The sequence below is a fragment of the Triturus cristatus genome, chromosome 4_2, assembly GCF_964204655.1.
Source record: "Triturus cristatus chromosome 4_2, aTriCri1.1, whole genome shotgun sequence".
In the NCBI taxonomy this organism is placed as follows: Eukaryota; Metazoa; Chordata; class Amphibia; order Caudata; family Salamandridae; genus Triturus; species Triturus cristatus.
In genome coordinates, this window is record NC_140586.1 from 880979825 (window position 1) to 880995533 (window position 15709).

A 15709-nucleotide genomic window follows, 5' to 3' on the forward strand; every position below is an offset into this window, starting at 1 on the left:
TCGGTGGAGGTGAAGAGAGGAGAGAGGAGTGATGGCATGTGAGCTAGATAGTGTGCTTGGACACATGGACGATGAGGAGAATTGTACAGGAGGGTAGAAGTAAAATGTGGATTTTTCTTCTTGGTTAGAGAAAAGGAGAGGAGAAAGATAGAGGTTGCCATAGAAAGAAAAATATTACCTTTTATTCCTTTGGAGCTGAAGAAACCAGTGGTAGCACCCCTCACCCTATCCTAAATAGACTACTTAAATGGTCTGTATATTAAGGTACAGAAACGTCTCCTTAGTAAACTACCAATTCTGCAGAACTCGGCAGCTCGCCTATTGCTGGGCATACCTAGACAAAACTCAGTCGATAAGGCTTTAGTGGAACTTCACTGGCTGCCAGTTGAGAAGAAGATATACTTTAAGGAACTTTGCACCTATAAGGTCTTATATGGAGAAGGCCCAGACTATTTTAAAAATAAATTGCTTGGGAAGACGGGTTGGGTGTATCAAAAAGAGGAGCGTGTGGTTGAGAGGTCGACATGTGAGCTGGGTAGTCTGACTGTCAAAAAGATGGGCTGGAAAAGGGGGTAAATAGCATAGTTGGGTAGAGGGTTTCGTCGAAGTCCCGGGATAGTGTGTCGGGGCAAATGAGAGTGGTGGCCATTTGTTGGGATGGGGTTTGAGGAAAACAACCAGGCTGGAGAGATTGGGAGGTGGGGAAGTAGGGGCGAATGACGGGAGCAGGTGAGCCACAGGGGAATCCTGTTCCTCTTAGTGACGCTGCCTTCTGGTGTCGAGGTGGATAGGGAAAGGTGAGTGTGAAGTAAGGGAAGAGTCCATTGGAGAGTCAGGAGGGGGCTGGAGTGCCAAGGTTGGTGATCAGGGAGGGAAACAGGTGGTCAAAGAGAGAGAGACAAATGTAATTAGCTTGATTCATGACCTTTCTGTTGTAAAGGGAGATAGTGAGCAATTCATTGAAGCAAGCTGAAGGAGAAATTTTTATTGGGAACTCATGTGGGATTGAGGAGGAGGAAGAACGTTAAATGAGTTGTTGAAGTTATTGGATCAAGATGAGATGATATTAGTGAAGGAAATTAGGTCAGTTTTGAGCCTCCCATATCGTCCGCTGTGGTATTGGTTGGCGAAAAGGGAATCTGGAAATTGCTCGAGGCTGTTATGTTATGGCGCTGAGGCAAGGATTCACGCGATAGCGTGACCTTGCTAATAGTGCGATACAATTATCGCCGCTTTCCGGACGAAACGGCCGATAAAGCGGCGATAATTGTCTTGATGATATGCACCACTAGTTTGTATAGAAAAACTACCCAACTGGGTGGATGTAGGAACAGCGAGAGACACCACAAACCATTGCCAGTAACCAGAATCTACACTAGACTTTGCTCGCTAATAAGACCTCTGCATATTCTAGACATGTTATACTGCCAACATGGTGCACCATAGACGGCCTACTTGTTTACAGTAACACTGACCTGTGGGCTCACCTGTTCACTGTAACCCCATCCTGAAGGAGCAAGCCCTAGGTAAGCACACCTGATCTTTCATTTTATGGAGAGCATAACTCTGAATTACATCACTCTCCCAGACCTAAGAATATCATAACAACAAAGCTAACCTATGTTATTGTGTTTTAATACAGCACACTGCAAAATGTGCAACATCGCTGCAGTAGGTAGGTGTCAGAAGGGCAAAAACAAAACCACCCATACATTGGAAACGGGAACAACTTGGCAAAATTTACCAAGCCATATCCAGCGCTCTCAAATTTCCAGAGTTACAAAAATGCAACCTGTCTTCCTTTCAAGGAATACAACTCTTCAGCATTTAGTTATTTGAAATGTTAAATAAAACACACAATTTTAAATATTTGTAAATCAGTTTTTTTGTGGTGTGACAGAATCTAAGCTTCATATATAATGCATTTGACACGACTTTCATATGGCTTCTACCTGCCAGTCACACTCTAACATCATGCCTCAAGAATTAAAGACAAAACATTGCACTCCGATGTTAAAAAGGGTGAATAAAGAGATGTCTATTTAGTGGCTGAATTGCACAAAGTGAATTGAGAAAACATGTGTGCTGCCCATGGCCTCCGTATGCCAAGTGGGGGCCGCAATGATGATTGAGGGCTTTCATCATGGTGCATTGCTCTGTCGAGAAGAGGGTGGTTGCGCTGTGCAATGCTGTGACCAGAAGGGGACAATTTCCTGTGTGTGCCGTCAAAAAGACCATATGCCAGGAGAGGGGGCCGTGATGAAGTGAGAGGGCTGTCGACCTGGAACGGCTTGCAGCTTTGAAGGCGAAGCAAGCCAATACTCGTTGAGGAAGTGCAAAGATTCAACTACCAAACAATCCTGGAGGATCCAAGACCTGTCATCGGATTCAGGGAGGCTTACCACATAGACGGAGGAGCATGTGGACGCCTGCCGCCTCTACCGTAGCATCCAGTCTTTTGCTCACCACGGGGTCGCAGATACGTGACAAGGCGCTCCGACCCTCCACGTCAGCGAGAGCGGGTAAGACTGAATACAGGGCCATCAATACTGGCCGTGCTCTGACTAACACACTACAGCGCAGAGGCACTTTGACTTTCTCAAAGCCATCATGAAACTTCTAAGACTTAAACTCACTAGCGAGGCCTAGCTGGAATACCGCCTCACATAAATAGGGAATAACCTCGTTCCTTTTACAGGGAAGTGGAACTCGAGCGCTGATCCAAGGAAAGCTAGCATGCCTGCCTTTAGACGACTGCGTTTATTATTTGCACACAATATACATGGGTGGATACGCCGGAACACCGATGCACCACCCATGTGAAACGTACCTGACGCATGGTAGCGCAAGGTAGCACAATGCAGTGCCTTTCATATTTGTTCTGGGGGGTTTTTCCCCAAAGCAATCTAAAACTATCCTATGAGGCTACTTCCTCTTTTTATGTGTGCTGCTGAATGCAGCACACATGCCAAGACAAAGTAAAGAGGAGAAATTGACGCCAGCCTTAGGTAGACTCACCAGATGATGCAACTTTGACTGAGGTGTACTGGGGTCCTGCCAAACAGGCTCCCAGAACCAGTGCTCTTTCCCTAAAAATGTACCACAATTGACACAACTTCAACTATCCCTAGAAGTATCTAGTAAAGTATACCCTTGGGACATAGGGCATGGGTACTGAAGAGAGTCCTCGGGGGCTGCAGCACTGGTTGTGCCTACCCAGAGACCCTTCTCCAAGGCTTTGCACTTTGCCACTTGCAGGCTGGGTGTTTTGGTGCAGAGAAATCTGAAGAGTCGACATGGCACACAGTCCTGTGTGCCATGCCACCCATACACTCCATAAGGTATAGGTAAGTCACACCCTACAGCGGACTTTAGCCCTAGGGCAGCGTGCACTATTTCCTATGTGAGGGCATATCATCATGAGCAGATAATCCCCTACATCAATCCAAGGACCAGTAGCTTGCTTCCTAACCACCATAGCTTGAGTTCTGCATTTCAGAACTTTATCACTACTGGCACACTGAAGGCAGTCACGCACCAATCTTTCTACAAAGTTATCCATTGCAGGCCACCAATAGCTCTCCCTGAGTCTCTCTTTAGTTTTTGCAATGCCCATGTGGCTAGCATGCGCATTATCAACCAACTTTTTACGCAAAACCAAAGGGACGATCAGCCTGCTTCCCCTGAAAAGAAGATCATTGGAGACAGATAATTCTTCCTTGAGACACCAAAACCCTTTGATTTCTTCATCACATGGGCGTTTTTCACACCACCCATCACGTATATAAGAAATGACTTGTTGAAGAATCGAATCATCATGCATGCCTGCACTCCATTCTTCTTCAGTGATTACACCTTGAGTAACTAAACACACTTGCATATCTTCTCCAGAATCTTCCCCAAGGCAAGAATCATCACCTCCATCGTCAGCATCAGATGTACTACCAAGTCTCGACAAGCAGTCTGCTAGAATGTTACTAGCCCCCGGCAAATAAGAGACAGTAAATTCAAAATCTTGCAAAGCAACAACCCATCTCCTTATTCTATGAGATACTCGATCAATCCCTTTTTTTTCAAACACTTCCTTTAAGGGTTTGTGATCGGAAATTACAGAAAATGCTTTACCCCACAAACATTTCCTGAGTTTACGAATCGCCCAAGACACAGCCAAAGCCTCCTTCTCAACAACCGAGTAGTTGCATTCCGCACCCCTAAGTGGTCTTGAAATGAACAAAATTGTATTGTCTACCTTTTCTCTGGGTTGTAACAGCACTGCACCCAATCCTTTACTACTGCCATCAGACATAATGAAGGACTCTTTCTTGGGATCAAAACTAGAAAGGTTGGGCGCTTTATTTAGACAATCTTTAATGAAGTCATATTCATCACTGCATGACTTATCCCAAACAAATTCACTCCCTTTTTCTAACAAAGACCTGATTTTTTCAGTTTTTTTTACCAAAACCAGGAACAAATTTATTATAAAATTCTGCCATACCCAAAAGTTCATCTTTACTTACTGGATAACTGAGATTGGAGATAGTTTCAACCAATGAAGGTTTGGGGTTTGATCCCTGAGCCAGATATCAAAAACGTCAGCGAGAGCGGGTAAGACTGAATACGGGGCCATCAATACTGGCCGGGCACTGACTAACACACTACAGTGCAGAGGCACTTTGACTTTCCCAAAGCCATCATGAAACTTCTAAGACTTAAACTCACTAGCGAGGCCTAGCTGGAATACCGCCTCACATAAATAGGGAATAACCTCGTTCCTTTTACAGGGAAGTGGAACTCGAGCGCTGATCCAAGGAAAGCTAGCATGCCTGCCTTTAGACGACTGCGTTTATTATTTGCACACAATATACATGGGTGGATACGCCGGAACACCGATGCACCACCCATGTAAAACGTACCTGACGCATGGTAGCGCAAGGTAGCGCAATGCAGTGCCTTTCATATTTGTTCTGGGGGGTTTTTCCCCAAAGCAATCTAAAACTATCCTATGAGGCTACTTCCTCTTTTTATGTGTGCTGCTGAATGCAGCACACATGCCAAGACAAAGTAAAGAGGAGAAATTGACGCCAGCCTTAGGTAGACTCACCAGATGATGCAACTTTGACTGAGGTGTACTGGGGTCCTGCCAACCAGGCTCCCAGAACCAGTGCTCTTTCCCTAAAAATGTACCACAATTGACACAACTTCAACTATCCCTAGAAGTATCTGGTAAAGTATACCCTTGGGACATAGGGCATGGGTACTGAAGAGAGTCCTCGGGGGCTGCAGCACTGCTTGTGCCTCCCCAGAGACCCTTCTCCAAGGCTTTGCACTTTGCCACTTGCAGGCTGGGTGTTTTGGTGCAGAGAAATCTGAAGAGTCGACATGGCACACAGTCCTGTGTGCCATGCCACCCATACTCTCCATAAGGTATAGGTAAGTCACACCCTACAGCGGACTTTAGCCCTAGGGCAGCGTGCACTATTTCCTATGTGAGGGCATATCATCATGAGCAGATAATCCCCTACATCAATCCAAGGACCAGTAGCTTGCTTCCTAACCACCATAGCTTGAGTTCTGCATTTCAGAACTTTATCACTACTGGCACACTGAAGGCAGTCACACACCAATCTTTCTACAAAGGTATCCATTGCAGGCCACCAATAGCTCTCCCTGAGTCTCTCTTTAGTTTTTGCAATGCCCATGTGGCTAGCATGCGCATTATCAACCAACTTTTTACTTAAAACCAAAGGGACGATCAGCCTGCTTCCCCTGAAAAGAAGATCATTGGAGACAGATAATTCTTCCTTGAGACACCAAAACCCTTTGATTTCTTCATCACATGGGCGTTTTTCACACCACCCATCACGTATATAAGAAATGACTTGTTGAAGAATCAAATCCTCATGCATGCCTGCACTCCATTCTTCTTCAGTGATTACACCTTGAGTAACTAAACACACTTGCATATCTTCTCCAGAATCTTCCCCAAGGCAAGAATCATCATCTCCATCGTCAGCGTCAGATGTACTACCAAGTCTCGACAAGCAGTCTGCTAGAATGTTACTAGCCCCCGGCAAATAAGAGACAGTAAATTAAAAATCTTGCAAAGCAACAACCCATCTCCTTATTCTATGAGATACTCGATCAATCCCTTTTTTTTCAAACACTTCCTTTAAGGGTTTGTGATCGGAAATTACAGAAAATGCTTTACCCCACAAAAATTTCTTGAGTTTACGAATCGCCCAAGACACAGCCAAAGCCTCCTTCTCAACAACCGAGTAGTTGCATTCCGCACCCCTAAGTGGTCTTGAAATGAACAAAATTGTATTGTCTACCTTTTCTCTGGGTTGTAACAGCACTGCACCCAATCCTTTACAACTGGCATCAGACATAATGAAGGACTCTTTCTTGGGATCAAAACTAGAAAGGTTGGGCGCTTTATTTAGACAATCTTTAATGAAGTCATATTCATCACTGCATGACTTATCCCAAACAAATTCACTCCCTTTTTCTAACAAAGACCTGATTTTTTCAGTTTTTTTAGGAAAACCAGGAACAAATTTATTATAAAATTCTGCCATACCCAAAAGTTCATCTTTACTTACTGGATAACTGAGATTAGAGATAGTTTCAACCAATGAAGGTTTGGGGTTTGATCCCTGAGCCAGATATCAAATGACCAAGATACTCTATCTCTTTCACATCAAACTTGCATTTGTCTAATCTAAGGGTAAGGCCTGAATCTCGAAATCTAGAGAGTACCAGACTCACCCTCTCATCGTGTTCTCTCAAGCTGGAACCATGAACGAGAACATCGTCTTGATAGACTTTGACTCCATCAATGCCATTTAAAATATTCTCCATAACCCTTTGAAACACTGACGCAGCTGAAATTAAGCCAAACAGCATCCTAAGAAACTTATAAGTGCCAAAAGGTGTTATGAAGGTAGTCAATTCTTGGCAAGAAGGATGGAGTCTGACTTGATGGTAGGCAGAAGACAAGTCTAGCGTGGAAAAATGTGTGGCACCACCTAATGAGGACAACATTTCTATTATATTCGGGAGAAGATAACGATCAACCACCACTGCTTTGTTAAGTTCTCTTAAATCAATGCATAACCTGGCCTCACCATTGGCTTTCCGAGCATAACAACCGGAGAAACCCACTCAGTGGCCTCCACTTCTTTGATGACACCATTATCATTTATTTAATTCTTCTTTCATTTTGTCTCTGACTAACAGAGGAACATTCCTGACTTTGGCTACAACAGAGACAGAATTATTTTTCAATTTGATTATGTGTAGGTATTTTTTGAGACATCCAAGTTTTTTATCAAAAACTTTGGGAAATTTTTCAATCCAATTACTGTGATCAGAGTCTGAGGCTATAGTGGGAAGCTCTCTTAAACATACTGAAGGAGTTTCATTTGGATCTAGAAAAACACCAAGATCACGCTGATGAGACCAACTTATCAAGGAATCTCCTTTCATCAAGACATATATCTTGCCTGCAGTGACTCTACCATTATAGTCAATTGTCCCCATAAATTATCCCAAAAGATTTATGATTTGTCCACCATAACCCCTCGGCACAATATCAGGTTTAAGCAACTTCACCTTTACAAATACATTTTTTTCATAAAATATTTTGTGGACTAAGGTAATTTTCGCCCCAAAGTCAAACAACATATTAACACATTTGTCATTAATTAACACTTCCTCCATAGGTCCATCCATCACATGACAACAAATCTGAGATACAATCAAATCATCCTCCTCTTGTTCATAAAGATCCACTTCTCTTACACTCTTTTGATTCCTATTGGATCTGCAACACTTCGTAAAATGACCTTTCTTTTTACAAATAGAGCAAATTGCTTTCCACCCAGGACAGTCTTTGAAATTAGCCACATGCTCTGTAATTCCACAACGAAAACATTTTACAGAGAAGAACTTGGTATTCGGGTTTGGTCGTATGACTTTTGAAGAAATAGAAGTACCCTGTGTGGACGATTTGGAAGTTTTATCAGACCCTAGAGCCGAATCTGTTTTTATTTCTTTGACGTCAACATCAGTATTCTTGTTGTTTCTGCAACTTTACGTATGGCTTCAGAGCAGGCTTTGGAATGTTTATGCAATTTTAAAGTAGCGATGACATCTTCAAGAGAAGGGTTATCTTTTTGCCAAAGCGCATCTTTCGCTTTGTCTATAAAGGAGCCTAACATGAGTTGGTCTCTGAGTCTTTCATCTAAGCTCCCCCCAAACGAGCAAGTAGAAGCAAGTTTACGCAAAGAAGTAACATATTGTTCCACAGACTCTTCCTGCCTCTGAACTCTTTTACCAAAGTGATAGCGTTCTAATATCATGCTCATTTTAGGTAGGTAATGCAGGTCCATTTTCCTAATTCAAATTTCATACTCGTTAAGGGAGTTACCCTCACTATATGGTAAATCAGGAAGATGTTCAAATACTTCCTGTCCCTAAGCAGTGTAGAAGCAGAGCAGAATTCCTTTCGGCACTTAAGGAAGTACCGCAGACCCTAGCGTAATTAGCGAATACTTTTTTCCATTTCAACCAAGGAATGGGAGGTTCACCTGGAGCAGAGAGAAAGAAAGGAGGAGAAGTGACGTTCTGCATGGTGGGAATGAGACAGATGACGTGAGTTGAATTAAGACTGAACCTAAGTCAACATGAGAATAATTATTGACGCAACTTTTTCAGTAGTAACATCATGGTAATTCTACAGATTATATATTTAAAAATAACAAAGCTTCATACAGATGTTGATGTGAGACTCGTCTCACTCTAGTATCAAAGTAGAAGTATAATAAGAGTACAATCAGTAAATCACCCAGACATTCAACATTAGGAGAAGATATTTTGCTCAAACCCCCCCCTTAATATTATTATTTATTTTTAAAACGATCTGCAGTAACTTGTTTTAAGAGGAAGCGAGCTGTGCAGATCAGCGATGACGAAACACACTTTCCTCTTATGTGGGAGAAACAATAGTAGAAATTATTGAAAGAGTCTCCGTGAGGAAGCGAGTGGGTGTGTTGACAGATGCTTACCAAGCGAGACAAGATTGTTTCACTACATTGTACGTGACTTTGTTCCCTTGCAATGAGGCGGAGTGAGCAGTTCTGTTCAACGAGATCGTGGCACAACAAGGAAACTAGCAGGAAGCAAAACGTACATTAACACAAACAGTACCTCAGTCTACCGTTAAACGCCGGCAATGAGTAGTTTGCTATTCCAAGGAAGAGAGCATGAGCGTTAGTTCCGGTTCCGGGAGATGACGCGATGAAGTTGTTAGTGTCGATGATGTGAAGATCAACGAGGCGACGCCGGGTGCAGGAACAGGATTGCTAGGCAACAACACCCGAGGGTGTTCTGGTTCTCAGGGAGCTGACGCAATCACGTAATTAAGGTAGAAGACGTGAAGGTGAACGAGATGACGCCGGGTGCAGGCACAGTCAGGCAACACGGGTTGCTAGGCAACAGCACCCGGTGCGCTTATAGGCCTGCCCGGCCAAGACTCAAACCAACTCACCAAGGCTGTTGCGGAGTCTCCCAAAATGTGAAGAAGACACAGTCGAGGAACTCTCACTCGAGGGATTTCAGCTGATAGGCAAACCACCACCGGATCAGAATCCCAGCAATGCCAAGAAGAATCCTCGACGGGTAATGTAAAAGGTGGAAGCTGCACTTCTCTCTAAGTATTAGTGGGTAATCTGAGATCGTTGTTGAAGCCAGTAGCGAAGTAGATTACCAAATTGAACGAAAACTTGATAAACAGATGATGAAGTGAATGTTGAGTTGAGGTCTCTTGAATGTAGATTTCCAATCGTCGCCAGAATGAAGTATGGATGGTATGCATGAATCAGACAGGAAGCAGTAGAGTTGCTTGAGGGTCCTTTAATGTAGTAGGTAATCTTAAGACCTCATCCTCCAACATAACAGAAATAACTGACTTAACATTCAATGAATCACATTCCACCTGAAGAACATTCTAAAAAGGAACATACTCTGAACACATGACATCATAAACCTGACATGGACACATTAGCATAATAAAGTCAGAACACTACACAGAGCTCTCAGAGGAATGAGAAAAAGCCTGTTCTGGGCGGAGGTGCTTCACACCTACCCCAGGACAGGATGGCCTTCCAGGGAAGGAGGATTCAAAGGTGATGCTGCCTTCGAAATCTAACCCGGGAACCTCCAAATAGTGACGGAAGCCAAGATACCTTTCCTGTTCCACTTTTGGTGGGGGGAAAGGTGGGAACATTTGTTAGATTAGGAGGAGGGTCCCCACTTAGCCTGCACTACCCCTAGGGCGGGATAGGCGAGGTGAATGCCTCTGCTGAAATTCCACTTTTGGGATGGTGGAATAACAACTTATCAGGGCTAGGGTAGTCCCCTTTCCCACAGGAAGTGGTCAATTGAGGGTGTAGACACTCTAAAGGTAAGTAGTCAATTGGCTACTACCTGTCTTCCCTTGTAACGCCCCTAAATTCAGTATTTAGGTGGCACCCCGAGACCAGAACATCAGATTCGATGGACAAAAGAAGACTAGGACAAAGAAGACCTGCTGCATGACAACTGAAGCCCTGCTGAAGAAGAAAAAGGTGACAAACTCTCGCTATGGATGTACTCGGTGAAACCTCTGACATCCCTCAGGCAGCACTGGGACACTGATCTTCACCGGCCATGTAAAGACCAAGAAGCCAAGAATGGGCAACCATATTAGAAGGAATCCCACACATCTCTAGAAATGCCAGATTTCACCTCAAATAATATTTTATACTACACAGGGCATACCTGACACCAGCCAAAATAAACAAATACTTCAGGCGCACAGACGCCACTGCCCCAGGTGTAATCTGGTAGAAGCAGGTCTACTGCATATGCTGTGGAGCTGTACAACTCTCACTTCTTACTAGGAGGCTGTTGTCACTTACCTGTCAAGCTACTTCGGGCACACAGTAGAAGGCATCTGGGAAGTATGCCTCCTGCGCCTCTATCGCAGATCCCAAAAATACAAAGTAACATCTAGGTGTATCGACCTGGGGCTACATGCAGATAAACGCTTGATTGCTAGATGTTGGAAGCGTTCAAAGCCCCAAACAAAGATAGCATGTTTCTACCCATTGACGACCTGGGCGCAGGCAGAGAGCGTAGCCCTACACTGTGAGGATACCCTAGGGCCTTGCAGGCTTCCGATGTCAGCCGCGTAAGATACAGTTCTACTGGACCTCCTCCCCATCTGGTAGGCGGACGAGGAATCCCATGAGCCTGCCATGAGCACTGGCGAAGCAGAGGCAACGAAAGGCTGTGAAATATAACAGGGACACCTACAAGACCCAATAAGTAGGCTACCAGATGCCCTAATGCCATAGTACCACACATGCATATCCAGGACACAACATTGGATGGGAAAGGAGGAATTTAACATTGATCCAACCTGTGGGTGGAGTGCAAGCGCTGGGCAGCGATAGAGAGCTAAGTTCTGCAACAGTTTATACAGTTTACACCCTCACCCCACCTAACTTCCTCCCTGTCCCCTGCCCCCCCACCTAACCTTACTTGCTTGCACCCCACAGTTTGCACGCAGACATGGGAACTGACGACACGTAGACAAGATATCGTTCTTGTTTGTCACACTGCTTGGCAGCAGGCTACTTGACAACACTTATACCGGATATTATTGGAGATTATGATTAGGGCTACCGGTTTTATGGTATTTATTTTTGGGACATTTCCGTCTGTACTTATCCATATTTATTTTTTTGTCAACTTTATCTGTATTTACCCATATTTATTATGGGTTTTTGTGAGAAATATAAAGCTGAAACTGGTATATTTCTACATTTATTTAACCAATAAATATGCAGTCATGCTTGAATGCCTGCCAGGTTTCAGTGATATGAACACCCGCAGAAGATAAATCAATGCACTTATATGAAAATATGCGCATTTCAGTATCAGCTTTGTGCATATCTACTGCTGTTTAAGCCTCTTTGGTAAAATTCCTTTCTTTTTTAACCCCCTCACGTCTCCATCCACACAGTTATTGGCCTGGCAGGCATGGCAAAGTGTATTTAGAATCACTCAAAAAACACCCAATTTCCGTTTTTATCCACATTTAAAAATAAATACAGACAAGATAATAAATGGTTTTCTGTCTGTCTTTATCTGTAAAAATCACTAAAAATGGAAAACAGGGAGCCTTAATTATGATATGTAATGTTGCTTAAATCTATCTTGAGCTAAAATGATTATGTGTTCCGATTCTCCTCGTACCTGATGTATGAACACGTGTACTACCTGTTCTTTAACCAAAATTAAAATTAATAAACAAATTTAAACAAAAAAAATCAAGACACCAAAGACCCATTTTTGAGTGGCGCAGCTGTCCCGAGATTTCCTCTCAAAGTTGCCTCTACCTGACTGCGAGGACCTCAAGATGCACAACGCCCAGCTGACCTGTTCGCTCTGCACCCGGCCCCACTGGCCCCAGCAACGACTAACCAGCTGTGCTCCCATGGTCCCCAAGCCCTTGCGATAAGTCTTACCTGTGTGATCTTCTGTCAGTGTACTTTCCAGTGCCCCCCTCCTTTTTCCCCACCAGTTCCCAAGATCATCAGCACTCTGCTCTCGCCTGCTCCGGGACACTTCTGAACTTCTCCTACTGAAACTTTGGACCTGGCCCCGACATCAACCTAAAACAAGAAGGTGAACTTCGTGAATGCTTTGCTTGATTTCCTATGCATTTTTCTGGGTTTTTTTCCCATTGTTTCCTATGGTGCACAATTGCGCATAAAAGTTATATATTTTCCAAACTTTGCAAAATCTTAACTCACAAAGTACTTGCCTTAGAACTATGTTCTTGGTCTTAAAAATCTTATAAAAATCTATACTATTTTTATAAACTGGTCTTGGATTTACTTGGAGTGTGTGTTTTATTCATTGCCTCTGTAGAGTACAACAAATTCTTAGCACTTAGCCTAACTGCTCGCCCACACTACCACAAATAGAGCATTTGAATTACCTGCTTTTATCTCTGTGTACCATTTGGTGATTCTCTAGACTCACTGCACAGTGTGCTTCCTTTTCGTACCCTATATAGAGAGCCAGCTTCTACCAGGAGGCCAATCTCGTTGAAAATTGGGAACTGGAGATTCGAGGACCAGTAGGTTTGCATGTAAGGACCATCTACATGTAGTAACGTAGTATCCATAGCTGTACTGCAAAACCTAAACATGGAATGTTCATCATTTGTTTTGTTGTATCTTCACTTTGCAATACACAGCCTGTACATTCAAATGCCTTAGTGTAGGGAATCTGACTACCTAAGTGACATTTGTGTCCCTCAGATTGCTTACAGTAAGCAAGCCTACAGCAAGCACAGTGCCGATCACTGCGTTGACATATCCTGGCACAAGGGGCTGTTCAATGGTTTGCAGCAGTTGTTGTCAATGTAAATGCATGGAATTATGAGCATTCCCTTATGTAACATTTGCAAATGACCAGGGTATGTTCCAGGATTGCCAGAGCAGCACTGTTGATGGCTGAGCAGAACATGTATGTCCAAACTCCAGTTCTGAAAAATGATCCACATGTGCTGTATTGAACTACACATCTACACGGATTAATATGCTATATTTAAAATATACATGTGCAGAAGAGTAGATTTTACGGGGCAACAATGACATATCATTCCTGCAGACAACATACATCCTTGCACAAAGTTGGAAGGTACCAAGATATTCTGCTAGTCAGCACTCTGTGCACCAGTGTCATTACGATGTCACATACGGTGTCAGCCTGTGCTTTCCCATCAAAGTACCGCTCAGTTCTGCCAAGGGTCAATAGTGTCAATCAGGTGTCATGGTAGAATGGAGTCTGACATGATGCTGGCCAGCATTACTGGATACATCACATGCCTGAGGCATGCTCCAGGCATGTGATGATGGATGCCTGAGACATTCATCATCCCGTCAGTTCATGCCTGGAAGCTGAAAACCTAAGTCACAAATGAATGTACTATTTAAGGATGTATGTCAAAGCTGTTGTGTATAACGTGTGTATAACTGAAATACTAGCATGACATAGATTGGAAGACATGAAAATAAGCACATATAACTGCACTATTTACAATGCAAGGTCCAATTTCTTGTCTTGTAGGTGGACATGTCCCATTCACCCGTGGTGAGGTGGACAGTTTCTACTACTCCAATGCTGCCAGTAAGTGCCCTAAGTATATTATGTAGCATTTGACCATCTGTGTGTGATGTATGTGAATTGTAACAGTGTGATTTGTTCTGTGAGGTGATGATCACCTACTAACATTTTGCAGTCACTGTAGCTACACAACTAAACCTGCCCACGGATTAATTTGCGATGAACAAGGAAGAATTTCATTGAGGACTCCTAACTTTACTACTACTAAATGCCTTTTGTGAATACCGAAAGTCTTAAAGTTAGGATTTTGTCTCAGTTTAGTAGTAGTAAAGTTAAGAGTCCTAACTTTACTACTACTAAATGCCTTCTGTCAATACCAAAAGAAGTAATCTCAAACTCCAACACCCCGTGAAGGGAGTCAGAACAATGGAAGCTGGATTCTCTGCGAGCAGGGATGACAGCGTCTGGTCAGTGCGTGAGGCGGGAACTCGAATTACTTCCAAACTTCCCGTGGCGTACTTGCCATGTTAAGGGAAGGTATATTTATACCTGGAAGGTGCTTAGGAATGTTAGCATTGGCGTAAAGTCGGGGAGAGGAAGACGTCATGAATGAACCCCTAAGGAATAGTAGTTCATGCATAATAGATGAGTTCTTGGAGAAATCAATTATCCTAGCTAGAGAAAGTCCCGATGGCTTAAGGGTCTGGTTTCTAAGAACTCGTTGAGATGGACGGATGTAGGTAACCATGCCTGTATTTGGATAGCATGGCAAAAGCCTAAATAAGGACTGGGATTCTATGCCTAAATAAGGGCAATGCGAATTGTGCCTATATAAGTACATGATTCAGGGAAACCTATGTACGGGAATCTAAATCGAAACACAACACCCACTCCATTGACGAATGATCGATATTACTAAATGCTAAACACATAAAATCGAGTGTCACATGTTCACTAAAAACATTTGTGAAAGCATACTAAAAGAAGTCTTTGTTAAAAAAAACTATGCTAGACATAAAATGCAAAGGTGCTGTACATATTAAAGCAATGTTTCATTCTGAGCATATATTTACAGTGAATGCTAAGCGAATGAACAGAAATATATACACATATGTAATGAAATGGTCCAGTTTTACAGGAAGGAAAAAAATAGTTCAGAGCCATTTCATGTCATGATTACATAAATGCGAGGAAAAGGTGACAATGTGTCCTTGGAAGTGTTCAAAGAAGTCTGTTCTCTATGAGTAGTTCTACTGTAAGCAGAGTTTGTAAGCCATCAAGGAAAAAGTCAATTATCTTAAAAAGTTCCAAATTTAGTCTTTTGTTTGTGAAAAATAGAGACCCAATTCATAGATTATCTGTACACTGTGAGTCAAATCAAAAATCAGTGTAAGATGCTGGTGAAAACATGAAATCTTCTATTCCTGTAGACAAAAAATCGTCTACCAAAGTCGGTGAAAGGTCGATTACCTCGTTTAGAAGACTAACTGCACATAGATGTGACGCATCGTCAGTAGCAGTG